Source organism: Stegostoma tigrinum, chromosome 32 (genome assembly GCF_030684315.1).
Source record: "Stegostoma tigrinum isolate sSteTig4 chromosome 32, sSteTig4.hap1, whole genome shotgun sequence".
Lineage (NCBI taxonomy): Eukaryota > Metazoa > Chordata > Chondrichthyes > Orectolobiformes > Stegostomatidae > Stegostoma > Stegostoma tigrinum.
This window is the reverse complement of record NC_081385.1, coordinates 24,008,579-24,032,097: the sequence shown is the minus strand read 5'-3', so window position 1 is coordinate 24,032,097 and position 23,519 is coordinate 24,008,579. Positions and strand designations below refer to the sequence as shown.

At 40.3% G+C, this 23,519-nt stretch overlaps 1 protein-coding gene across 2 annotated transcripts in view; it reads right to left on the bottom strand.

Moving 5' to 3' along the window:
• The window catches only part of jhy (junctional cadherin complex regulator), an 84,119-nt gene that overhangs the window by 34,849 nt on the left and 25,751 nt on the right, over positions 1–23,519 (bottom strand). The window lies entirely within an intron of this gene.

Sequence of the window (23,519 nt, the reverse complement as noted above, 5' to 3'; positions counted from 1 at the left end):
ACCAGCCCAGTTCATCCCCTCCCCCCACTGCACCACACAACCAGCCCAGCTCTTCCCCCCCACCCACTGCATCCCAAAACCAGTCCAACCTGTCTCTGCCTCCCTAACCGGTTCTTCCTCTCACCCATCCCTTCCTCCCACCCCAAGCCGCACCCCCCGCTACCTACTAACCTCATCCCACCTCCTTGACCTGTCCGTCTTCCCTGGACTGACCTATCCCCTCCCTACCTCCCCACCTACACCCTCTCCACCTAACTTCTTTACTCTCCATCTTCGGTCCGCCTCCCCCTCTCTCCCTATTTATTCCAGTTCCCTCCCCCCATCCCCCTCTCTGATGAAGGGTCTAGGCCCGAAACGTCAGCTTTTGTGCTCCTGAGATGCTGCTTGGCCTGCTGTGTTCATCCAGCCTCACATTTTATTATCTTTCAATGTTCCTTTCTCCAGTATTCCCCTTCAGATCAGCATGCTTACTGTATTATGGTAATTTTTTAAAGAGCTTATCGTGTTTTTAAAAGAAACACCCTATTTCTAATGCTTCAAAGTCTTTAATTCCTAATATGAGTTGGTGGGGTGCATTCGGCGGGGGCGGGGGGGGGGATTGTAAATTGTTCAAGCTAAGTTTTAAATACGTTTCTGAGCATTTCCGTTACAGCTCCCACTTTAAATGCCTGTTAATACAGATTTTATGGCTGTAGATACCACCAAGCATGTCCTGGCTAAGTCCTGGTGCATAGCGCGGCACAGCATGAGCTTCATAGGAGATGAGAGCAGGAGTAGAGATACAACAAGTGTCAGATAGCAGAAAAGAGTGTGGTCTTACACTGGTGGAATGCAAAACCTTCTTGCAACATCACTAGCAGTTCCTCTGGATCACAGAGAATGCACTGATGTGAGAAGTGGCCTCGGACCAGACTGTCAGGTCTAGTGTAGCTTCCACTGCCAGTGGTCTGGGAAAAGGACACCCCTCCTCTATATAAACTCGTCTACAGGTCCTCATTAAAGAATTGTGGCACCATCTTCTCCGACTTCTACATTTTCTGAATATATGTTCATCATACTTTAAAATGCATATAGGCCTTTAAATATAGATGATAGTCTTTCATATCAGATATCTGGTAAGTAGATTTTCCCAGGAAGAGAGCATGGAAAGATGGGGTGAGAACTGGCAGAAGAGTGGTTTGCCTATCTAACAAGGTAAATTTGGTAAGATATGACAAGAGATCTTGATAGATCTCAGGATGAGAAACTCTCCAAGAAACTTGACAAAATTGACACATCCAAGAATACTTAAGATTCTGCCTGTCACATTTTGCAAATAAAGGAGGAAAGATGAAGCAAGGCACAACTCACTCTGGTAGCTCATAGTGAATCAGAAATTAAACCACTAACTTGAATTGAGTTTATTGTTACATGTACTCACATGAGTACAGTGAAAAGTTTACAAGTTGCTACTTAGGATGCCATCTTAGGTACAAAGGTACCTACGTACAGAATCTTAGTTACAAAATAGAAAAATAAAAGAAAACGAGGTTTAAAAAAAACTAAACAATACAGTCCTTCTTTCTAAAAAGTGGAAAAAATGAAACCGTACATGAAAGCCGGAATAGCAAGTACAACACTGAATAACTTCACCTAAAGTATTTGGAAAGACATCTGTACAGGACCTCCTTAGAGCCAAAGTAATTAATCCTTGCTGAAAATAAGTAAATAATGTAATATTTTCCTAACCAGCTGCAGGTAAAGAATAAATCATTTACCCTTGAAACTATATGTTTGAATAAATAAATTCCTGCATGTAATACTGGGAAATGACTGATTGTTATTTCATTCCAGTTATTTTAACAGTGTGTTTTTATTTTGAAGTACAAGAAATGTAGTACATTTTAGCTTAATCATTTCCTTTTTGAATGTTTTCTTTATTTACTAGTTTATTGCTCCTGTATTGTATTTCAGCAAGATTTTGTAAAACACAATTCAGCAGAACTTCTCTAAAAAGCTTTATATTGTATCACAGCTTACACTCAAAAGCTTAAAATCAATGTTTGCTTAGGCTTAACCAAAGAGATGCCTTTTGCAGCTATTTGGGAAGCATTAAAAAAGTCCTCCAATAAGTCATTTCCCACTCTGTAGTTTCTTCAGCACTTGTATCCGTATTTATTCCATCAGGATCTTGCTATGCCACAGGTGAACTACAGCTCAGTTACTATGTAAAATGAGTAGGTAGCTGTAAAGTTCAAACAAAAGTGTGAACCACTGAAACATGTTCCAGAAAATTTGGGGCAACATTTTTATTCTAAATTGTGAGACTGATTCAGCTTGTTGTCTCCCTTCTTTCTATTTATTGATTTTGTCATTTAATTCTGGATGTGAGTTTGCTCGCTGAGCTGGAAGGTTCATTTTCAGACGTTTCGTCACCATTCTAGGTAACATCATCAGTGAGCCTCCAGTGAAGCGCTGGTGTTATGTCCCGCTTTCTATTTATATGTTTAGGTTTCCTTGGGTTGGTGACATCATTTCCTGCATTGGTGATGTCATGTCCTGTTCTTTTTCTCAGAGGATGGTAGATGGGCTCCAAGTCAATGTGTTTGTTGATGGAGTTCCAGTTGGAATGCCATGCTTCTAGGAATTCTCGTGCGTGTCTCTGTTTGGCTTGTCCTAGGATGGATATGTTGTCCCAATCAAAGTGGTGTCCTTCCTCATCTGTATGTAAGGATAATAATGATTGTGGATCATGTCTTTTTGTTGGTAGTTGATGTTCGTGTATCCTGGTGGCTAGCTTTCTGCCTGTTTGTCCAATGTAGTGTTTGTCACAGTTCTTGCAAGGTATTTTTTTTTATCATTTACAAAATACCGTGCAAGAACTATGACAAACACTACATTGGACAAGCAGGCAGAAAGCTAGCCACCAGGATACACGAACATCAACTAGCCACAAAAAGACATGGCCCACTATCACTCGTATCCTTACATACAGATGAGGAAGGACACCACTTTGATTGGGACAACACATCCATCCTAGGACAAGCCAAACAGAGACACACACGAGAATTCCTAGAAGCATGGCATTCCAACTGGAACTCCATCAACAAACACATTGATTTGGAGCCCATCTACCATCCTCTGAGAAAAAAGAACAGGAAATGACATCACCAATGCAGGAAATGATGTCACCAACCCAAGGAAACCTAAACACATAAATAGAAAGCGGGACATAACACCAGTGCTTCACCCAAGGCTCACTGATGAAGTTACCTAGAATGGTGACGAAACATCTGAAAACGAACCTTCCAGCTCAGCAAGCAAACTCACATCCAGAACCTCAACCTGAGCTACAAATCTTCTCAAAACTCACTATCATTTAATTCTTACTGAGTATTTGCTGATTAAATTGGAAACCTCCTGTTCATCTGCAATTATTTGCCCATTTATCAATGTAAAATATGAATCAGCTCTGTGCAACACAAGACATTGCAGGCAAAACTACCAGATCTGTCATGTAGCAGAATTGTTTGCCGGACATGAGCGTCTCCAACACACACTATTATGCACAACCATTCCAAGTTACAATATACAGGAATTGATCAATTTTTAAAAAAAGTCTAATCAGGGAAAAGTATGCGTTATGTATAGAATGAGATCATGCTTTACTTCTGATATTGTGCATAAACCTGTAATCAATGTAAGGAATTAGCAAGTGCTGTTTACTGAAAGATCCCCCTTAATATTAAACACAATCAGCAGGAAAGCTATTTTTTCTACCTGTTCCTTTTTTTGAACAGGTGATGCCAATTTTAATTTTAAAATCCCACAAAATGGAACAAGTCTCATTGTTTGAATTCAGGAATGCAATGTTGCAGGTGGAACTGCAGTAATTCTATACAAGTTGGCATACTATTCATGTTCATCTGAATAAGTGAATATAATTATTAAATAATGATTACAAGAATGATATCCATGATTTAAAATCACTTCTGTACTTTATAAGTTTGTTTTTTTAAAAGGCAATAGTTCAAATCTTCATTCCTCTCTATTGAATGAAAATACACCATGTTCAGAATTTCAAAATACACTGTAGTCATAACATTGAAAAATGTACACTGCTTGAAAGGACTCCCAGACGCAGCATCTATTTCAGGTGTTGATTGCTCAGACACAATCACAACATAGTTTCTCATTACCTCTTTCACTGTGATGCAGGCCTCAACCTCTGCCCATGTTTCCTACAACATCTTTTATGAGCTATTCTAATAATACCAATCAAATTGAGAAAATGATCAAATGAAGTTACATTTTGAGCATCATAAGCTGTGTAATGTTCTTTCTGTTAAATCGAGTCCGTAATTACATCTCCACACAGCATATACAACAAAGCTAGCAATCATGGCATGCTATTATCCCAGGCTTGGGTACTGAAATCTGCAATAGGACTTCAAAGGCTCACAGTTGTTGAATTGCATTTGGCTGCTATTGTGGGGGCTTGGGCAATCTTGATTAGATGTTCATACTAAGGCGAAGCATGCTGCACTGAGAGCCCAGGCCTTTTGGTCTAGAGCCAATGAGCCATTAATAAATTGTACATTATGTCTTCCCACTTTGAAGTGACAGTTATTGGTAAGGGAAGGAGCTAGTTTAAGTGCAGCTGAGGTAGATATACAGCTACATCTATTATCAAAAAAAGTCAACAGGTTGTCCTCGGCTAACATGACTGGAAAAGTTGCTGCTTTATACAACAGCAAATTCATTTTTATAGACTCAATATCAAGCTTATATATTGCTAACAAACTGAAGTGATATGCACAATTATTTTTCTTCTAAATGTAACTTTAAAAGCCATGTAAAATGAAGCAATAACCTGCAATCATAGAGCAAAATTGTGTTTGTTCAACATGGATAACTTCAAAGAAAAAAATCCACAGAAAGAAGAGACAATTGTTTAATAGAAGTAATCAGTTGCTTGGAGACCACACTGTGTAAAATGGTTGGGACTGACTTCATGCACATTTGTATTACACAATTATCCTTTACTCACCATGTTTTGATGAAGAAATAATGCTGCTGTACTCAGGCAACTCAACTGTTGTTTCACCTTTTCTCTCTAAAATACTGTCTGCCATATTTCATTAGCAAATAGAATCCAATTGCTATATGTGTTAAGAGTAAATTAAAGCCAAAAGTCCTTAAAGGGTTTTGTGACATTGCAGAAGTATGTATATCTCTGTCCAAGAAAGTTTAGGTTCCAGTCACAGAGATGTTCAGAATAGGTCCAAACAGTTTGATTAAAAAAAATACACAATCTGTATCATTTGCAACTGGTTAACACAGTAGTATCAATATTTACACCAAAAATAATTATGTTTTCTTTTATTCATTCAGGAGTGTAGGCTCACTGGCTGGCGCAGCATTTATGGCCCATTCCGAGTTGACTTTGAGAAAGTAATGGAGACCTGCCGTCTTGAACAACCACAATCCGTTTATTGTAGGTAGTACAGCCACAACACATCAGAAAGGGAGTTCCAGGATCTTGACAGAGTTGCTCTGAAGGAAAGACAATGTATTTCCAAATTCGGATGGTGAATGGCTTGGAGGGGTACCTGCATGTGGCACTGCTCCTGGGTATCTGCTGTTCTTGTTTTTCTAGATAGTGGCTTTGGTGGAGGCTTGGTGAATTTCTGCAATGCATCGTGTACATGGTTCATCGCTGCTGCTACTGAGCATCAGTGCTAGAAGGGTGTGAATGTTTGTTGATGTGGTGTCAAGTTTCTTGATGCAAATACACCCATCAGGGCAAATGGGAAACATTCCACCAAACTCCTGACATTTGGTTTGCAGGTGGTGGACAGGCTTTGTAGAGTCAGAAGCTGAGTTATCAACTGGGGGACTCCCAGCCTCTGGCCTGCTGTTTTATCCATATTACTTACAACACTAGTTCAGCTTAGTTTCTGGTAAATGGTAATCCCCAGGATGTTGACAGTGGGTGATTCAATGATGGTGATGCCATTAAGTATCAAGGGGAGAAGGTTAAATTCGCTCTTATAGTTACAGAGCACAGAAACAAACCCTTCAGTCCAACCAGTCAATGCTAGACATAATCCCAAACTAATCTAGTCTCACCTGCCTGCTTCAAGCCCAGTGATAATAGGAACTGCAGATGCTGGAGAATCTAAGATAATAAAATGTGAGGCTGGATGAACACAGCAGGCCCAGCAGCATCTCAGGAGCACAAAAGCTGACGTTTTGGGCCTAGGCCCTTCATCAGAGAGGGGGATGGGGTCTAGGCCCGAAACGTCAGCTTTTGTGCTCCTGAGATGCTGCTGGGCCTGCTGTGTTCATCCAGCCTCACATTTTATTATCTTGCTTCAAGCCCATATCCTTTCAAACCTTTCCTATTCATGTACTTTATGTGCCTCTTGTCAGCCCAAACTTAGATACTGTCCTGGTCTTGCTGCACTCCCATATGGACTATTTTAGTATCACAGGAATCACAAATGGTGCTGAACAAAGTGCAATCAACAGCTAACATCCCACATCTGACTTTGTGGTGGGGTGGAAGAACATTGATGGAGCAGTTGAAGATGGTTGGGCTAAGGTAGAAATGTCTTGGAGCTAAGCTGTCTGACCTCCAAGAACCACAACCATCTTCGTTTGAGGCAGGTATGACTTCAACTGACAGAGAGTTGGAGCACTGATTTCCATTGACTCCAGTTTTGTTAAAGCTCCCTTTTGGTCAAATGCTCCCTTGATATCAAGGGCAGGCATTCCCAGCTACCTCTGGAATTCAGTTGTAAGACTGTAAGGCGCAAGAGCAGAAGTAGGTCATTCAGCACATCAGGTCTATTCCACAATTCAATAAAATCATGGCTGAACTATTAATCCTCAACTCCACTACTTTTCCCCTTTAACCTTGATATTTCAGCTGACTAAACAAAATCTTTCTGAGCCTTCAATGTACTTAATGACTCGGCTCAACAGCCATCTCTGGTAAAGAATTCCACGATTCACTACTCTATGGGAAAAGAAATTCCTCTTCTTATAATCAACCATAATCAAGATTATGCCCTCTGGTACCTAACTCTTCCAGAAAGGCAGACAACGTTTTTGCATCTACCCTGTGAAGTCTCCTAAGGATCTTGCATGTTTTAATAAGGTTGCCACTCATTCTTCGATATCGAATGAGTACAGGCTCATCTACTCTCCTCATTAAACAGTGAGCCTCCATACCTGGCATCAGCTAAATGAGCCTTCTCTGGACTCATAATAAAGTTTAGCTTGTTTGTTCAAAATCGTAGATTCTTGTGAATTTATTCTCTTTGAAGGTACCTGGAAACTCAAACTTTGTCTAGTTTAGACAAACAAAAAAGTTACTGGTCCCTAACCAGAATACAATCTAAGTTTATGGTCTCCTCCGGAATCAGAACAAAGCACAAAATGAGATCTCTTAAAAAAAGGGAAAAATTGTTTATATATACACAAGGCTAATGGAGGCAGTGCATGTTGAAATTTTGCAATTATTTTAAGCTGATTTGACATTATTTATTCCAAATCAATCTTGAAGTGACAGATCACTATGACTCTTCTTGGGTTCTCTAAGCAAAGACAGGTCTGACCCATAGAAACACATCTTCACACCAGTAAGGCAAGGAGGTAAATCCCAAATCTACCACAACCAGCTCTCTCCTGCTCTTAATTCCTGTCATTCATGTATCTTGGAACATATTTGGACATGTTATAATCACACCCTCTTATAGTCTATGATTGTTAAAGGGTGCATGCTGTTTTGCAAAGTCATGCACACACTAACAAAACAAACTGATATATACATTAATATTATTTGATTTTTTTAGTATTTTTATTGTTTTTCTTTTGTAATTAATTTGTCATTGTAATTTATCAGCAATCAGAAATGGGGCTTCTTAAATTTCAAACTTTGATTCTAAAGTTAAGAGATGTAAGTTGAGTTCAGAAAAACGTTTTGCTCAACTGACTGCAAAGTAGTAATAATGGAGTGCTGTATTGTATATGGGTGTTTTGTATGTGTGAATGATAAAAAGAAAAGCAAATTTACTGAGTAACATCTGAGTTGGTCAATCTAATAATAATATTTTTATGATCCTAAATAGTAAGCATGTACAAACTCTACTGAAATCAATACTGTGTATATTCTTTCAGTAAAATTCATTCAGCATGCAATTAATTATTGCAACCTACCAAGATAATTAACCTACAAAATGATTCATCAATGACAATTTGAAAAGCTTTCATCACTGCAAGAACTGCAGCTTGGATACTGCAAATGGTGTTAGTTTTGACAGGAAATTAAGAATTACACATCAATTAATATCAGCAGAACCACAGTCACAGTGCAATGTTTTCTTACATCAGATATAACTGGCACTTGAATATGTAAATATTGGTGATAGAGGACATTATCGCCCTGCTGACAACAGATAGAGGCTAGAAACAATGACCAAGCTCTTTAATAATATCAAAAAAATTGTAGAAATTCTCATATTGTCTCTTGTTCTCATAGTGATTAGAATCCCAGGATTACAATATCATTGTAACAGTACAGAGTATGTAAAATACAAACTCGTGGCCTGGCAATGTGCTAACATTGTACTGCCATACAGAGATACGAAAAGGAGGAAAACAACAGACTTTTAAATGGAATATTTTTGCAAAGAAAGATTGTTTTAATTTGGAAAACAAAGCAGTATTTTCAGTTGAGATACACACCTTGAGAAATACAACACAAGAGTATCATATAGTCATTGTGCTAGTTGACACCTTCTAGGTGAGAATTGGCCAATCAGTATATAGAATGTAAAATACAAACATTTTCCATGCATTTCCTGTAGAGTTAGTGTTTGAGCTGCAATATGTACACATGCGCAATAGATTAATCAGTTAAGGGGAGGCAATAGCTGAGTGATCGGTATACTGTTAATCCAGAGATTTGGGCAATGTTCTAGTGTTCAAATCCCACCAAAGCAGATAGTGGAATTTGAATTCAATAAAAATCTGGAATTAAGAATCTAATGATGACCATGAATTAATTGTTAGAAAAAAGAAAACCTCTGGATCACTAATGTGCTGTCCAGAAGGAAAATGTTCTGCTTACTTGGTATGGCCTACACGTGAGGCCAGACCCATTGCAATATGTTTGATTCTGAAATGGCCTAGTGAGCAACTTAATTGTATCAAACTGCTCCAAAGCAAAAATAAAGGACATGATTGACTGCGATGCCTAAATTACAGCAGCAAACACATTATTATTAATCCTGATACAGTCATACTTAGATCAAAGAAGTGGGGGTGGAGCCAATAAAGGTGAGTGTAGGTGGGGAGTTAGGGAGGGGAATAGGTCAGTCCAGGGAGAATGGGCAGATCAAAGGGACGGGATGAGGCGATTAGGTAGGAAATGCAGGTGGGGCTTGAGGTAGGAGGAGGGGCTAGGTGGGAGGAAGGACAGGTTAGGGAGGTGGGGATGAGCTGGGCTGGTTTTGGGATGAGGTTGGGGGAGGGGAGATTTTGAGATTATGAAGTCTACATTGATACCATCGGGCTGCAGATTTCCCAAGCGAAATAACGTGCTGTTCCTGCAACCATTGGGTGGCATCGTTGTGGCACTGCAGAAGGCTCAGGATGGACAGAGTTGAAACAGTTCGCGACTGGGAGGTGCAGTTGTTTGTTGCGAACCGAGTGTAGGTGTTTCACAAAGCAGTCCCCAGGCCTCTGCTTGGTTTTCCCGATGTACAGGAGGCCACAATGGGAACAGCGGATACAGTATACCACATTAGCAGATGTGCAGGTGAACATCTACTTGATGTGGAAAGTTTTCTTGGGGCCTGGGATGGTGGTGAGGGGGGAGGTGTAGGGGCAAATGTAGCACTTCCTGCGGTTGCAGGGAAAAGTGCAGGGTGTGGTGGGGCTGGAATGGAGTGTGGAGCAGGCAAGGGAGTCACAGAGAGCGCGATCCCTCCAGAAAGCACATAAGGGTGGGGAGGGATAAGTATCTTTGGTGGTGGGGTCGGATTGCAGACAGAAGTGTAGGGAGGATGATGCATTGGATCCGGAGGTTGGTGGGGTGGTACGTGAGGACGAGGGGGATTCTGTTTTGGTTGTTATTGCGGGGAGGGGGTGTGAGGGAGGGGAAATTGTGGTCCTTGAAAAACAAGGACATCTAAGATGTTCGGGAGTGGAATGCCTCATCCAGGAGCCGATGCGATGGAGGTGAAGGAATTGGGAATAGGGGATGGCATTTTTGCAGGAAGGTGGGTGGGAGTGTATTCTAGGTAGCTGTGGGAGTCAGTAGGCTTGAAATGGCTATCGGTTTCCAGGTGGTTGCCAGAGATGGAAACAGAGAGGTCCAAGTGAACTTAAGGTTGGGGTGGAAGGTGCTCGTGAAGTGGTTGAACTGTTTGAGCTCTTTGTGGGAGCACGAGGCGGTGCCGATACTGTCATCAACGTAATGGAGGAAGAAGTGGTGTTTAGGGCCAGTGTAGCTACGGAAGAGGGATTGTTCCACGTAACCTATAAACAGGCAGGCATAGCTTGGGCCCATGCGGGCCGCATGGCCACTCCCTTTGTCTGTAGGAGGTGGGAGGAATTGAAAGAGAAGTTGTTAAGGGTGGGGTTGAGTTCAGCTAAGCGGATTAGGGTGTCAGTGGAGGGGGACTGATCGGGCCTGTGGGACAGGAAGAAATGGCGGGCCTATAGGCCAACTGCATGGGGAATGCAAGTGTATAGGGACTTGGCTTCCATGGTAAAGATGAGGTGTTGGGGACTGGGGAATCTGATGTTTTGGAGGAAGTGAAGGGTGTGGGTGGTGTCACGGATGTAGGTGAGGAGTTGCTGAACCGAGGGGGAGAAAATGGAGTTGAGATAAGTAGACATAAGTTTGGAGGGTAGGAGCAGGCAGAGAGACAATGGGTCGACCAAGGCAGTAGGGTTTGTGGACTTTGGGAGGGAGATAGAAACCGGTGGTGCGGGGTTGGGGAACGATGAGGTTAGGGGCTGTGGGTTGGAGGTCACCTGAAGTGATGAGGTTGTGGATGGTTGGGAAGATGATGTTTTGGTGGTTGGGGGTGGGGTCATGATCAAGGGGTGTGGTAGGAGGAGGTGTCAGAGAGCTGGCGTCTGGCCTCGGCGATGTAGAAGTCAGTGCGTCGTACTACAATTGTGCCTCCCTTGTCCACGGGTTTTATGTGGAGGTTGGGATTGGAGTGGAGGGAGCAGAGGGCTGGCCGCTCTGTGGGGGAAGAGGTTGGAGTGGGTGAGAGGGGTGGAGAGGTTGAGGAGATTGATGTCTTGATGGCTGTTAGAGGCAAAGATGTCGAGGGAGGGTAGGAGGCCTTGGGGTGGTGTCCAGGAGGAGCGGATGTGTTGGAGACAGGAGAAGGGGTCAGTAGAGGGAGGGTAGGCTCATGGTTGAAGAAGTAGATGCAGAGCTAGAGCCGACAGAAAATCTGTTCAATGTCTAGGCGTCAGCAAGATTAGCTGATATTATGGTGGGGCGGGGGATAAAGGTGAGCCCTTTACTAAGGACTGACCATTCGTCCTCAGTAAGGGGAAGGTCTAGGGGGCTGATGAAGACCCGTCAGGGCCATATGAGATCTGGTACTGTGAGTAAGCCCAGCCAGGTGATTGAAGTTTTAGTGGAGGAGCATTTTGGGAGCAGAGATCATAATTCCATAAGTTATTTATGGATGAGGATAAAAGTAGTCTTCTGTAGAAGTACTAAACTAGGGGAAGTCTAACTATAACTATGGTCTGCTTCAGTGCTGTATGACTCTTTGACTCTATTAGGCAGGAACTGGGGAATGTAGATTGGTGGCAGCTATGTGATGGTAAATCCAAATCTGTCATTTGGCAATCTTCTAAAGGTCAGATGATTAGGGTTCAGGGCCAGCATGTTCTTGTGAAAATGAAGGATAAGGATGGCAAGATTCAGGAACCTTGGATGACAAAAGAAATTGAGAGTTTAGTCAAAAAGAAAAAAAGAGGCATTCATAAGGTTTAGGAAACCAAAGACAGAAAGAACCCTCAAAAAAATATAAAGAAAGCAGGAAGGAACTTAAGAGATAGTAGGAATTGCTGATGCTGGAGAATTTGAGATGACAAGGTGTAGAGTTGGATGAACACAGCAGGCCAAGCAGCATCATAGGTGCAGGAAGGTTGATGTTGTGGGCCCAGACCCTTTTTCAGTAAAATGGAAAGGAACTTAAACAAGGAATTGAGGGGCCTAAAAGAGGTCATGAAATGTCTGTGGCAAACAGGATTAACAAAAATCCCAAGACATTTTATAGTTATATAGGGTGCAAGAGGGTATCTGGGGAAGGGATAAGTCCATGCAAGGACAAGGCAGGAAATTTGTGCATGGAGCCTGAGCAAGTGGGTGAGTTGCTTAACAAATACTCTGTATTGGTATTCACAAAGGAGAAGCATATGGTAGATAGTGTGTCTAGAGGTGGGTATGTTAATACTGTAGGGTATATTGAAATAAAAAAAAGTGTTGGGTGTTTGGAAAAGCATTAAGGGAGACATGTCCCCAGGACCTGATGTGAGCTATCCCAAAATACTGAGGTAGGTTAGGAAGGAAATTTCTGGGGTGCTTTAAGAAATTTTTGTATCCTCTTTAGTCACAGGAAAGGTCCCAGAGGACTGGAAAATACCTAATGTTGTTCCTTTGTCTAAGAGAGGCAACAAGGATAATCTGGGAAATTACGGGGTGGTGAGCTTTAGGTCTGTGGTAGGGAAATTATCAGAGAAAATCCTTAGGAACAGGATTTATTCACATTTAGAAAATATGGACTAATTAGCAATAGGAAGCTTTGTTTTGTGTAGTGGGTGGTCAAGAAAGAATGTAATGGTGGAAGGGTGCTTTTCTGACTGAAGATCTGTAACCAGTGGTGTTCTGCAGGGATCGGTGCTGGGACACTTGTTGTTTGTAGTATATTTAAATGATTTGGAGGAGAATATAGGTGGTCTAATTAGTAAGTTTGCCGAAGACGCAAAAATTAGGGTTGCCAGAGGATATAGAATATAGATAGGCTGGTGTCTTGGGTGGAGAAATGGGAGATGGAATTTAATCCAACAACATGTGAGATAATGTATTTTGGAAGGTCTAATGCAGCAAGTATATATACAGTAAATGGTAGAACCTTTAGAAGCATTCACATATCGATGGATCTGGGCATACAGGTCCACAGTTCCTGAAAGTGGCAACACAAGTGGACAGGGTGGTAAAGAAGGCGAATGGCATGCTTGCCTTTACCAACTGGGAATAGAGTATAAAAATTGGAAAGTCATGTTGCAGCTGTATAGAACTGTAATGAGGTCACATTTGGAATATTGCGTACAGTTCTGGTTGTCACACATGGACAGAAGAATGTGGAGATTACGGAGAAGATATAGAAAGGTTTACCAAGATGTTGCCTGGTTTGGGGAGGATATTAGCAATGAGGAGAGATGAGAAAAATTTGTCGTGTTTCCACCTGAATGTTGGAGGCTGAGGAGTGACCTTACAGAAGTTTACAACATTGTGACAGGCATGAGTAGAATGAATAATCGGAGAGTTCTTTTTCAAAGGTAAAAATGTCAATTACTAAAGGGATATAGGTTTAACGTAAAAAGGGGGAAAGTTTCAAGGAGATGAGACAGGCATGTTTTTTACACAGAGGGTGGTAAATGCCTGGATTGCGGTGCCAGAGGAGGTGGCAATTACAATAGCAATATTTAAGAGGCATCTTGACAGACCTATAGAACATAGAACTCTACAGCACAGGAATGGGAAATCATGATGCTAAATTAAACTATTTCCTTCTGCCTGCCCTTGGTCCATATTGTCCCAGATTGCATATTCATGTGCTTATCTAATTAGATAAAGCCCTTTAAATGCCCTTACCATATCTGCCTCCACCACCACCCCTGGCAATGTGTTCCCTTGTAAAAAAAAATTGCCCTGCACATCTCCTTTGAACTTTTCTCCCCTCACCTTAAAATGCATGCCCCTGGTATGAGACATTTCAACTCTGGGAAAAAGATTCCAACTATGAACCCTATCTGTGCATCTCATAATTTTATAGACTTTTATCAAGTCTCCATTGTTTAAGAGAAAACATTTTGAGTTTTTCTTGCCTCTCCTTATACCTCATACACTCTAATCCAGGCAGCACCTGGTGAGCCTCTTTTGCACCCTCCCCAAAGCCTCCACATCCTTCCTGTAGTGTAGTGACCAGAATTGAATGCAATACTCGGAGTGTGGCTGAACTAAAAAGTTTTATAAAGCTGCAGCATGACTTCCTGACTCATATTCAATTCCACTGACTATAAACGGGAAGCATGCCCTATGCCTTCTTTATCATCCTTTCTAACTGTGTGGTCACTTTCAGGGAGACTTGAACCCCAAGATTCCTCTGTGCAAAAATGCTGTTCAGGGTCCTGCCATTAACTCCATACTTTTCCTCAACATTTGATCTCCAAAAGTGCAGCACTTCAGGTTTACCTGGATTAAATTCCGTTTGCCATTTCTCCACCCATTTCTGCAACTGATCCAAATCCCATTATAGACTTTGACAACCTCTCACCATCTTTGGATCATCTGCAAACTTACTAACCCACCCTACTACATTTTCATCCAAATCATTTAATATATTGCAAACAGCAGAAGTACCAGTATAGATCCTGCGGAATACCACTAGTCCCAGGCCTCCAGCCAGAAGAATACTCTTTCACCATTACCCTCTGCCCTCTATGGGCAAGCCAATTTTGATCTACGCAGCCCTCAAGTCACCGTGGATTCCATGCATCTTAATCTACTCAATGAGCCTACCATGAAGCACCTTCTTGAAAGCCTTACTAAAATCCATGTAGGCAACACCCACTGCTCTACCCTGATTGATCACCTTCATCATCTCCTTGAAAATTCAATCAAGTTAGTAAGAGATGACCTGGCCCACACAAACCCACACTGAATATCCCGAATTAGAGCATAAAGCATAAGAAACTAGGAGCAGGAGTAGGCCCTCTGGCCCCTCGAGTCTGCCCTGCCATTTAGTAAGATCATGGCTGATCTTTTTAACACTCAGCTCCACTTACCCACCCACTCACCATAACCCTTAATTCTTTTACTGTTCAAACATTTATGTAGCCTCGCCTTAAAAACATTCAGTGAGGTAGCTTCAACACTTCACTGGGCAGGGAATTCCACAGATTCACAATCCTTTGGGTGAAGAAGTTCCTCCTGGCCTCAGTCCTACATCTGCTTCCCTTTAGTTTTAGGCGATGCCCTCTAGTCCTAGTTTCACCTGCTAGTGGAAACAACTTCCGTGCCTCCACCCTATCTATTCCCTTCATAATCTTGTGTGTTTCTATAAGATCTCCCCTGATTCTTCTGAATTCCAATGAGTATAATCCCAGTCTACTCAGTCTCTCCTCAAAATCCAACCCTCTCAACTCTGGAATCAACCGAGTGAAGCTCCTCTGCACCCCCTCCAGTGCTAGTTTATCTCTTCTCAAGTAAGGACACCAAGACTGCACACAGTACTCCAGGTGTGGCCTCACCAGGACCCTGTACAGCTGCAGCATAGCATCTCTGTTTTTAAACTTCATCCCTCTAGCAATGGCAGACAAAATTCGATTTGCCTTTTTAATTACCTGCTGCACCTGCAATCCTACTTTTAGCGATTCATGTACAAGGACACCCAAGTCACAGCAGCGTGCTGCAATTTTTTTACCATTTAAAATATAGTCCATTTTGCTGTTATTCCTACCAAAATGGATGGCCTCACACTTATCAACATTGTACTCTATCTGCCAGACCTTTGCCCACTCGCTTAGACTATCTATATCCCTCTGCAGACATTCAGTGTCGACTGCACACTTTGCTCTACTACTCACCGTGGTGTCATTTGAAAATTTTGACACACCATACTTAGTCCCCAGCTCCAAATCATCTAATGTAAATTGTAAACAATTGCAGTCCCAACACTGATCCCTGAGGCATACCACTAGCCACTGAACGCCAACCAGAAAAAACCCCATTTACCCCTACTCTTTGCTTACTACTGGTCAACCAATCCTCTGTCCATAATACATTACCTGTAATACCATGCAACTTTATCTTGTGTAGCAACCTTTGGTGTGGTACCTTGTCAAATGCCTTCTGGAAATCCAGATACGCCACATCCACAGGTTCGCCATTGTCCACCATGCAAGTAACGTCCTCAAAGAATTCCACCAAATTAGTTAAACATGACCTACCTTTCATGAACCCATGCTGAGTGTTCCCAATGGGACAATCTATATCCAGATGTCTTGCTAGGCCATTAATTAGCATTTCGGCCATGCTTTTCTAAATGCACGTAAATGCTATCCTTAAGAATTCTCTCCAATAGCTTCCCAACCACTGATGTGAGATTCACTGGTCAACAGTTTCATGTATTATCCCTACTTTGCTTCTTGAATAGAACAACAGTAGTTACTTGCCAGTATTTTGGGTCCTCTTTAGTGGCTAGCGAGGATATAAAGATTTTGGTCAAGACACTGGCAATCTCCTCTCTTGCCTCTCTCAAAAAGCCAGGGTAGATGCCATTGGGTCCTGGGTACTTATCCACTTAAATGCTCTTCAAGAGAACACCACTTCCTTCTTGGTCTCAAAATGCCCTACTATATTAACACGCTCCACAAAAATCTCACTATCCTGCATATCCTTCTCCTCAGTGAATACTGATACAAAGTGCTCATTTCTGATCTCGCCCACATCCTCTGCTTCCAAGCACAAGTTCCCTCCTTTATCTTGGGGTGGTCCTACTTTTTCCCTTGTTATTCTCTTGTTTTTTATATATCCATTGAATGCCTTTGGATTCTCTTTAACCCTCCTCGCCAATGTCATTTCATGGCCCCTTCTTACTCTCCTAGTTCCCTGCTTGAGTTCTTTCCTGCTTTCTTTATAGTCCTCATCGGTCCTGTCTGAATTTAGCTTCCTGAATCTTATATGTGGTTCTTTTTTCCTGTTGACTAAATTCACAACCTCCCTTGTTATCTGAGGCCAAGTTCTCTTGCCATCCTTGTCCTTCCTCCTTACTGGAACATGCCGATCCTGAACTCTGATCTTCAAACAACAGCCTAATTCAAACAACATGTCAAATGTGGACTTGCCCGATAACAGCTCCTCCAATGAACACTCCTTAGCTTTTGCCTAATACTGACAATTTGCCTTCCCTCAATTTAGGATCTTCTCATAAGGACCTGACTTATCCTCATTCGTAGCTATCTTAAAATTTAATGAGTTGTGATCACTGTTCCAGAATGGCCTCCCACTGAAAGATCAGTCCTGACCAGGTTCATTAGCCAAAACAAGACGCAGTATGGCCCCTCCTCTCATTAGGCTATCCACATACCATTTCAAGAAACCCTTTTGGATGCACTGAACAAATTCTGCTCCACCTAAGCCTGCACTAATAAGCAGGGAATAGAAGCAGGCAATGCCTGATAATAGTGGAGTAGGACGCTTCAGCTGGAGCTTTTCCACTCTGTTTCTTTCCTGTTTTTTTCTCTTTTTTTAACCCCCTTGGTGTTTCTTTTCTTCTTTTCCTTACTTCCAGCTTCAGTAAGGAGGAAGGACAAGGATGGCAAGATAAGATATCCTTGGATAATGAGGGAGGTTGTGAATTTAGTCAAAAAGTAAAAAAGAAGCACATATAAGATTCAGGAAGCTAAAATCAGATTGGGCTCATGAGGAATATAAAGAAAGTGAGGCGTCCTCTCGGCCTGGCATGGCTGTATCTCAGCAGCCCTTAGCGGTCTCTCGGCATGGTGTGGCAGTGTCTCAGCCCAGTCTCTTGGTGCACTGTGACATCTCTCAGCCCGGTGTGTGAGTGGCTCCTGCACAGGCATGTTCTTCAAGCAGCGGTAGGAAATCAAGGAGGTGGCAGCTGCAGCAGCTGCAACAATAACATTGTGGCCCAATGTGGGAACAGTGAGTGGTGGGGAGTTGCCTTGGTATCTGTGGTGGTGTGTCAAGAACAGGCAGCTGAGGTGTCCCGAAGAGCAAACTATGTGGAAGACTCAAAGACTGTTGAACTTCTAACTTGATTTCTTTATTTTTTAAAGTTTATATTAAGGACTTTAATTACCTTTTTTCTTATTTTTCTACTTACTATACAAATCTAGAGGGATATAGACCACATAAAGGTGAAAGATTTTTAGTTTAGAAAGGAGTCATGTGCCAGCCCAAGCTTGGTGAGCTGAAGTGCCAGCATCTGTGCTGTACTGTTCTTTGTTGTATAACAAATAGTTTATGGTCATAGTGGTTTATACTCTGTATCTTTAAGATTATTATGATTTTGAGGAGGTTTTTATTGCACATGAATAACATACTCAACTTGGATTGGCTAATGTCACATGCTGCAATGTACATATTTTATTTTAGGAGTATATAAGGAGCAGTTTCTATGGTAAGAAATTAAACTCAATAGATTTAGGCAAGAATGAAATGAGCTTGAAAATTCATTCAATAAATGCTACACAAGGTGTTTTCTTTACTGGATCAAAATGAAATAGAAAATTAAAATCTCTTTTCAACTTTCTATCATCCACAATTTTGAAATTGTATTCTGGCCACCAAGGTATTAATACATCTCGGGCATATTAGGGATCCCAACATCAATAGCTGGAGATTGCACACTTTTACTTTGCCTCCAATCCAAAGACAATTGCTTCCTGTTACTCAGCCAACTCTGTATCTTGTATCCCTTTTAATCCATGAGCTCTAAATTTTCTCACAGATCTATTGTGCAATATCTTCTCAAACGCCTTTTGGAAATTTATGTACACCACATCAACAGCAACATCCTTACCAACCTCTCTGTTACCTCAAAAAACTCAAGCAAATTAGTAAACTATGATGTTCTTTTAACAAATCCACATTGGTTTTCCTTAATTAACTCACATTTTTCCAGAGTGATCATTAATTATTATTTCAAATTATTATTTCCAAAAGCTTTCCAGAATCACTGACAAATTTCATAAGAACATAATTATTGTATGTTTGAATGTTAATATCTTAAAATGTAATACTGAAGCCAAATTTAGCAAGTTGTTTTCCTGACGTTGCTCAAGAAAAAAATGTCTCTCCTGTTATAGCAGGCTTTTAACTAATATGCCATCTTGTCTTTCTTACCCTGGAAGGACATCTGATATCTCTACCTCACTTGGTCTTTGCTTAACCCTAAACTCACAGCAATGTGACTGGCTCTTATCTACCCCCTGAAATAAGCCAGCAAGCCGATTAGTTCAAATGCAATTTGAGATAGATAACACATCCAGTCTTTTCTAGCAAAGTCAACATTCTGTGAAAAAATTTAAAACAAGTAGAGAAAAAAAAATCAGTTCTGTTCACCATGAATGCTGTTTCTTCATCCCCTGGAAAAAGTTAGATCAACAATGGAAGAACAGTTAAGATCACAACCATAGTATCAATGAAAATGGGAAGTAATTGTTATTTTGGAAACCAAAAAAAACACCAGAAACAGTTGTAACTTGTTTATCTGAAAGACCAAAATTCTGCTCAATCCATAAGTATCGTACAGTAACTTCAGAAATCTACCTTTTGAAGTATCATTATCAATATCTATGCTTTTAAATATATTTTAATATGAAAAGCTGAAAACAACCATTCTATATTTGTGCAATTATTCCCAAATAATTCTTAACGTTTTAATTTTGTGGAGTCACATAATTATAAAACAATTTTACAACTTTGATAACTTTCAAAGTCGATACAAAGACACTATTCCATTCAAAAGGCTGATCTGGATTGATTAAAACTGGGTTTTAGCATAACATTTATCATATGTGATTTGCAAGATCCTTATTTAAGCGCTAAGCTGGATAACTCACTTCATTTTTTATTATGCAATTATTAAAGAAATAATGACACTAAATGATACAACAGGGAGTCATCCAAAGTCATAAGCTCTGACAGCACTTAACAAAAGTTTCCTCTAAATACTGGAAGATTTCTATTTCTGGTGAACTTAAACCCTTGTCTCTGCACAAACCATATTCATATTCCGGTGCTATGATGGACTAAGTCTCTCAAATACACCAGGATGAGAACGCTACTCATCATCTGCCATGACATTAGTTTTTTTTAATAACTGTTATAGAATACTGATTTTTTTCTCATGCTCAGTTTTTCTGCCTGTCACAGGCAAAACTATTTCAAATTGGCCAACTTTGTCCACATTGACACAAAGAACAAGAAATAAAGTTTTTCTAAACATTGTTCAATTTAGGAAATTACATAGGTACTAACTTTCCAAGCAATCTATGAATTCAAAAATAGTTTTGAATTTCTAAATGCCAGCTCTAGAAGTCTAATGTAACATACTTATTGGCATATGTGATGTTTTAAGGACCCTACAATTCTCACAATGTTATTTAATACTAGAACTACTTGTACTAGCAATTAAATGACAAAATTTACAATATTGTTTTTTTTTACTGATTACTATAGCTTAGTTCATTAAAAATAAAATGGTTTTTCAGGTATTATCACAAAGTGCTTTTGATCTGGCATCTGTTTTGGTATTAGCAGGAAGATAGTTTGGCTAAGCCATAGTAATCTTGCTTCTGCAACTGGCCAGAATTTAGTGATTGCCGATCTGCCATCCATTCACATGTCTACTTACTTTCCATGAGATTCTGAAAGATAAGTTTTCTGTTATTGGGAGATCTACAGGGTGCGTAGGATGTGTGTGCTAACACGAAAGAGGTACATCTCTGTATGTCAATCAGATTGAAAAATTGTTAATGGGACTATCAGAGTCTCAACTAGGAAGTGTGTGTTGTAATAGTGAATCCAATATCACATCAGGCACTGAAAAATAGAAAGGAGGAAGAAAACTTGATGTAACAGAGCAAGAGTGCTAGAAGGAAAATAATATATATTTTTTAAAGTGTCCAATAATTTATACTCTATTATTATTTTCATTCACGGAATAAAAAATAATATCCCCACCATTTGAAAGACCTTGGCAATACTTTATGTCCTGCAGCACTCTCTGGTGACTGAAGGCTGTCATTGTACCCTAAAACTTGCACTTTTGCAAATAAATATGTGTATAAATACATACAATATAACAGCAAGGGTTTCCAAACATTTTCCCCACTAACCACTTCAAGACTGGAAAATCGTTGTGACTCCCTCTTGAGGTCATGATCCCCAATTTGAGAAGTCTTGCTGTATACACATACATTCTAGATTTAGCTTTTTTAGAACAAATTCCATCAGGTATTTAGTGTTAACGCTTACTTAATTGTATTTAGGCATTTGTTTGAAAAAAATGTATGTGTAAATAATAAAGGAAGTAACAAATGGGTCAATACTGTTGATTTGTAGAGTGCTGCTCCCCAATTCCAAAGTGGTCTGTGTACTTGTGCCCGTGAGCTGATATTTTACAAAGATGTAAAATCATGAGACTGTTACTATACTTCAAAGCCATATGTCATAACTTCTTGGCATTGGAAAAAGTCCCATTGTGACTGTCTTTAATATTGAACCTCAAAGTTCAGCAGAACTAATGACAGAGAACAGAATAGATGATTTCAATGGTCAGGCTCTAGAACAGATAGTGCAAGCAAACAGAATTATATTGATGGAATGAAATAAAGTGCCTGCATATTTATCAGATTGACACTGAAACTTGGAACTACACATCTAAAGCAGGAAACAAGATCAAACTAATTTCATATGCATTCCTTGAAATATACTTGGTAGCAAAGTACTGGCACTTTCTAACTTAGGAAGAGTCACGGCAATGCTCAATTACCTTGACCAAGATGGCTAGACTATGATATTAGAATGGATGATGATGGTTGCCTTTCAGAAAATGCATTCTATGCAGAATTTAATGATGCCAGTAGATGTATTCAGCAGCCAAATCCACAACAGAAACAAAACATAATTTCATGCCAGATTGACTTCAACAAGTGGGAACAGTTTGCACACAAACAAAGCAACTGGTGTTAAAGTCTTCTGAAATATAAGAGCTATACCTTCAGACAGCTGCAAAAAAGCACCATCATTTGCAGAAACCTGAGCCTGTTAGCCCTGTAGCAACAAATGAAAACTTACAATATCCCAATGTAATCAATAATACCTTGAATTTACTATAATTCCATCCACGGAATCACACCAGATAAGTAGGTGATGAGAAACATCTGCACCAATGTAAAGAATGAAGTAGAGGGATTGGAAATGGTGGCTCTTTCAATCGAATGAATGGCACTACATTTAGACCAGAAACATCCATGGCCAGAGGGGGACAGAACTTTTTTTTTAACCGGTTGCATTCCAGAGAAAATGTGATGAATCTACTGGCCATGATACTTACTTGATACATTTCCTGATTTTCAGTCAACAAATGCAACAATAATGTTCACAATTGATTATAGAGAATCCACCATTTAAAAGTTCAAAGCAGCTGCAAATTTATCATAGAATCACAGAATCTCTGCTGTTCCTGGGCATGAAATAGTCTCCAAATCTGGCTGCTGATCTTGGAGCCTTTAGATATTCAAGTGAATGCTGGCAGGTGTACAAAGAGCTAGATGTAACATCAGCTCAATGGTGTGACCCAAAGAACAATCTCACTTACCTAGCATGCCTCTGAAATGGGCTTTACGCATAGTCTCCAAGTACAGTATGACACATTATCCACTAAGATTTGGACAAGGCCTCGACGTTCTTGAGTGGTATATTATTAGAACTTCCATTTTGCAAAACTGTGTTTTTCATATTATGGGTAGCTTATTCTATATTCAGTATTGTTGAAGATTCATTTATCAATGAAATGCTTAGGAAAGAAAGACAATCCATTAAAGCTGGCTTCAGAAAATTCTTGCTGCAGCCTACTACAGTTCTGCTTTTCAACTTGGGTATAGGTCATCTGCCTACTATTTCATGGAAAATAAAATTTGATGTGTAAGATATAGTGATTGTAATGAGGTCAGCCAGGTGGACTTAATAGAATATGAGGTACCTGATTGGGGCTGTTAATTTGGACCAATCAGGGAGCCCTGACTGACAAATATAAACAGGTGTATCAAACATTGTGTCAGTTTGAGAGCTGGCTCTGACGAAGCTGGATCAGTGTCAAGGGGTTTCCACATGTAAAATAAAGGGTGATTGGTGATGAGATAATGGCCTCTGTGGAGTTATTTCAGAAGAAATGAAAGACATCACGGAGGGCTTGATTTAGCATCGAAGAATTGAGAAAACTTTACATCATCCCTGAAATAGAAATGAGGTGATAACACTTGGTGAAACAAACATTGGACAGAATAATCATTAGGGGGTTTGAAAGATAAAATAAATGTACATGTAAATATTTCCCTACATAGTTCTTGCTTAGTTCAAAAAAGACGAGATCTAACCTACTAATTGGAAGAAAGCATAAAGTTTGCTGCTTATCCTCAGGAACTATAGTATTTTGCCTCTTATTACCAGAAAGGAG